The sequence below is a fragment of the Aegilops tauschii genome, chromosome 2 (assembly GCF_002575655.3).
Source record: "Aegilops tauschii subsp. strangulata cultivar AL8/78 chromosome 2, Aet v6.0, whole genome shotgun sequence".
NCBI lineage: Eukaryota > Viridiplantae > Streptophyta > Magnoliopsida > Poales > Poaceae > Aegilops > Aegilops tauschii.
In genome coordinates, this window is record NC_053036.3 from 570,581,509 (window position 1) to 570,586,714 (window position 5,206).

The following is a 5,206-nucleotide window of genomic DNA, read 5'->3' on the forward strand; positions in this document are numbered from 1 at the left end:
CTTATATCCAAAAAATTCTCCAAAAAGTTTCGTGGCATTTGGATTTCGTTTCGTTCTGATATTCTGAAAAATAAAAAAAAAAGACAAAAACAACAACTGGCACTTGGCATTAAGTTAATAGGTTAATCCTAAAAAATGATACATAATTGCTTGTAAATATATATATATATAACATCCAAAATTGATACTATAATAGCATGAAACAATTAAAAATTATAAATACGTTGAAGACAAATCACCCAAATATCATATAGCCCCACACAAGCGAATGAAAGGGCACACGCGGGTCGATGGAAACAGACGGCAAATGGGGCGACCTTGCGCGTGCCCTAGGGCCACACGTCATGGACCCTTGAGGACGTCGGCTCGGTGTGGAGCCCGAGAAAATCAAACGGCCGGGAGGACGCCAGGGAGCCAGTTGCATGAGCCACGAGGGAAACAGGCGGCGCGGAGGGCACTTGGAAGCAGGGATGCCCCAAGGAGGCGGGTACTCTGACATCCTTTATAGGAGTAATAGCCAAGAAGGATTGGTTCATCATGTTGGATCCGAACTTGATGGATCCAGTGTCGCAAGAATTTTGGGAGAAGGCATGAATGGTGATCATACGTTCCTGGTACCTAGGAGAGGGAACGGTCGTTGCACACAACGAAGGAAAAGGAGGGCGAAACACACACCGGAGGAGAAGTGTACTGTGCACATGCCGCTAACATGTGATTTGTACATGTCGCCGGTTTATATGGTTTTATATATGCAACTTGTTAAAAACTACTGCATATTTGCTTGATGTGCTAAACTTTTACTTGCTCCGGTCCTTTGTACTCTACACACACACCAAATTTATATTAAAAATTGCGAACGTCTATGATACAAAATACATATACTATGAAACTACATTTCACAATGAATCTAATAATATTGATTTGATATTGTGAATGTTGATACTTTTTTCTATAAGTTTGGTCAAAAGAAAGATACTTTGGCTTTGGACAAAACTTATATGCGGACTAAAAAGACCGGAGGAGTAAATTTGAAGGCAGTTGAAGTGAGTGCACGGGGAAATGAAAAAAAAAATGAAAGCTGAAATATGACGACTTTGAGTTTGCGTGTCCTTTAACCAATCTCTAAATGTTTATAAAGTGTGCTCCATATGCATTATGACGACTGCAGATAAAATAACGCATTGCTCTATTCTCTAAATTCATTGAATGAACGATTTTCAACAACAACATTGCTACAGTAGAGTGACCCTTTCTTTTAAAAGACTAAAATTCTGATGTTAGATCTTTAAACATGACAAACCGAATGTTTTAACCGAGGGTGTGGCTTGGTCTCAGTCGGCTGAGACTTAAGTCTCGGTCAAGTGACATATAGTATATAAGAAGAAAAAAAAGAAAAAAAATTGTATGAATCTTCCTACAAGATCAAAGGAATATAGCATCAACTGAGACATAACGAAATCTCAATTAGACGAGACTTCGCAAAACTCTTTAACCAATGCCTAACAATCTGGCGTTCGCCAGATATTCAGGTCCTTTTCTTTCCCTGCGACACAGTGGCTTTGTAGTATTCCTGAAAAACAGAAAAAATGCGGCTAATGCGGCTTTGCGGTAGTTTACCTGTACCATTGCAGATTCCGCCTATGGCTGTTTTAAGTTTTAACGGGATCTGTCAAACAAAGTGAGACCACCTCTGGTCAAACCCAGATCAATATCGTGAACGGCACTCCAAGTTACCCTAGAAACAATTTCTCATTTCCTCAATGCATCCATTTGATAACGACAGCCCAATTTTCTAGGACTTAATTTGTCGGCAACAAGAAAAGCTAAACTTTTACCGGGACTTTACAAATACTCCTCTACACGGCTCTCTTGTTAATTGCTCCGAACTTGCGGTCTCTGTATTCGTCCCTCATTTGTCACTCTCCTCCAGGCCGTAGTACTTTTTGTCGTCCGAGGATGCAGCTAGCCATGGCTGCCCAAGACGAACAGCAGCCGCCGCTGCACATCCTCTTCTTCCCGTTCCTAGCCCCCGGCCACCTCATTCCAATAGCCGACATGGCCGCGCTCTTCGCCGCCCGTGGCGTCAGGTGCACCATCCTCACCACGCCCGTCAACGCAGCCATCATCCGCTCGGCCGTCGACCATGCCAATGACGCCTTCGCTGGCCCGGCCATTGATATCTCCGTCGTGCCGTTTCCTGACGTCGGGCTCCCGCCGGGCGTCGAGAACGGCATGGCCCTTACATCCCAGGGCGACCGCGACAAGTTCGCTCAAGCGGTGCAGCTGCTCCGCGAGCCCTTCGAACAGTTCTTGATTCACAACCACCACGATGCGGTCGTGACCGGCAGCTACTTCCACTGGTCCGTCGACGCTGCCGCGGAGCACGGTGTCCCACGCCTCACCTTCCTCGGTAGCAGCATGTTCGCGCGGTCCTGCAGCGAGAGCATGCTGCGCAACAACCCATTGGCGACTGGCCCCGACGACCCCGACGCGCTCGTTTCCCTGCCGGGGCTGCCGCACCGTGTCGAGCTGAGGCGGAGCCAAATGATGGACCCCGTGAAGCAGGCGGACCACTGGGCATTCTTCCAGAGCGTGAACGCCGCGGACCAGAGGAGCTTCGGCGAGGTTTTTAATAGCTTCCATGAGCTGGAGCCGGACTACGTCGAGCACTACCACACGACCCTTGGCCGCCGCGCGTGACTCGTCGGGCCGGTAGCACTCGCCAGCAAGGACATGGCTGGGAGAGGCACCGACGCGCTCTCGCCGGACTCGGACAACTGCCTTGGGTGGCTGAACACGAAGCCCACCGGCTCGGTGGTGTACGTCTCCTTCGGCACGCTGATCAGGTTCTCGCCGGCGGAGCTGCACCAGGCATAAATTTCATGTGGGTGACCGGCGCGGCAGGCCCGGACCCTTCAGAGTGGATGCCTGAAGGCTTCGCCGAGCTGATGGCACGCGGCGACCGCGGGTTCATCATCCGAGGCTGGGCGCCACAGCTGCTCATCCTGAACCACCCTGCCGTTGGTGGGTTCGTGACGCACTGTGGTTGGAACTCGACACTTGAGGCCGTGAGCGCCGGTGTGCCGATGGTCACGTGGCCACGGTATGCAGATCAGTTCAGCAACGAGAAGCATATTGTGTGAGTGCTCAAGGTGGGCGTCAGCATCGGCGCCATGGACTACGCATCGTCCGTGGAGACACACCAGGTGATCGGCGGTGAAGTAATCGCTGAATCCATCGAAAGATTGATGAGCAACAACGAGGAGGGCGGCGCCATAAGAAAGAAGGCCAAGGAACTCGGTGTGAAGGCAAGGACCGCAGTGGAGAATAGTGGGTCTTCGTACAATGATGTTGGCCAGTTGATGGACGAGTTGACGGCCCGCCGGAGTTCCATGAAGGTTGGCGAAATGTAAAAAAAGCTTGGATTGGCATATCTGACAAACATTCGCCACAAGAGATGACATTTGGGAACGTTCGTCTGGCAGTTTCAGTGTATTTGATGAACCTGGGTGGCTTTTTAAAATCTGCCATGTCATTTCTTTAATTTCAAGTGCAGAAAAGTCATCCAAACTGCACCGTAGAGTCAAGATCGTGTGGCAGTTACGGCGTTCGCTGCAGTTTTCCCTAGCGAACGTTCGCCGGTTACTATTTCCAAAAGGTTTTACTAGTCCCTTTGATATGGCGAGCACTAGGCGCCGATTGACCAACCGAAATTTCGGCCGGACGCCGTGCAGGCGTGTGATTGGAGGCCCCCACATCGTTGGATCTCCCCTGCTCCTTCTTCCTCCTCTCGCAGCTCACCCAACACCCTCTTGTTTTTTGGCCATGCTCCGCCATTGGTTAGTACCAACGCTCCTATGTCACCGTACTATCGTTCCATTCCTTTTTCTTAGGTAATGGTCACTGATGCACAACCAGCTAGCGATTACTCGGTCACACGACACGCACACAATTGTGGACACTGTGGCTTCGCTTTCATTCCTTATCTCCTGGAAGCAGCCGTAGCCACTCGTTTCTTCTCCCACGTGACTCCTTCCTCATTTCCGCGTCTCCAATGCCTTCCACCATGGGAAGCCAATATTCCCGACGAGATCCACACACCCACTCGATTCCTCCTCTTTTCCTTCTCAGTCACGCCGCCCTCCTCATCATTGTTGCGCGTTTCTGCTTCGCTCGCATGTGCACACACCTTGCCTGTATTAGTGGCTGAGGTTGCCGGCGTCGCACCTCTTCTTCAGCGGCGTCGTGAGGCCTTGGTGCCAGGCTCCATGGTCGAGCTCTCTACTTCAACCACCCGCACGCTCTAGGGTGTCCTCCCGCGCCGGTTCGGCGGCGGGGGGGGGGGGGGGGACCGTGTGCTGCGACCGCGAGTTCGCATGACGGAACCGACGTGCCGACATGTTGGAACCGATGAGGCGACGTGTTGCGACCGGTGAGCTGCGGTGCTGGAACCGACAAGGCGGCGACGCGGAGTCCTTCTAGGATCGGTGAGGTGTGGTGCTGGAGCCAGCCAAGGGATTTTCTTCAACCGGCGAGTGACGATGTCCTGGACTAGGGGGTACTCACCACGTCGCCTCCCGACCAGGTGGATCGGGCCGAGGACTCCCATGGCAGTTCACTCATGGGCCACTTCGAGCAGCCATGACGGATACAAGGAGGATTCCACAAGACTTGATGATCAAGACAAGGACTCCTCTCCATCGACGTAGCCGACTAGGACTCTTGTTATCATAAGCCTCCGGTACATTATATAAGCCGAGGCCAGGCTAGTCGATACATATATGCTAGATCATTAGAATCATACACAACAAACGATCTCGAGGTAGATCAACTCTGTACTCGATACATCATCATCAATATAAACAAGAGCAGGACGTAGGTTTTTACCTTCATCAAGAGGGTCCGAACCTGGGTAAACACCGTGTCCTTCGTCTCCTGTTACCCATTGATCCAAAATCCACAGTTTGGGACCCCCTACTTCGAGGTCTGTCGGTTTTGACATCGACAGCAAGGATGGTGCTAGGTGGCGATGGCGCAACCGTAGCGAGACAACGACGTTGGAACCAACAATTGATTTTGCCGCAACCTGCTAGAACCATGGTGTCGCGAGCGGCATGTGAAGGAAATATGCCCTAGAGGCAATAATAAAGTATTATATATTTCCTTATATCATGATAAATGTTTATTATTCATGCTAGAATGGTAT

General features: G+C 50.6%; 1 pseudogene; it reads left to right on the forward strand.

Annotated features, from left to right (window-relative positions):
- The first annotated feature begins 810 nt into the window (after positions 1-810).
- Positions 811-3,530, forward strand: LOC109734118 (anthocyanin 3'-O-beta-glucosyltransferase-like; annotated as a pseudogene).
- Positions 3,531-5,206: the final 1,676 nt, after the last annotated feature.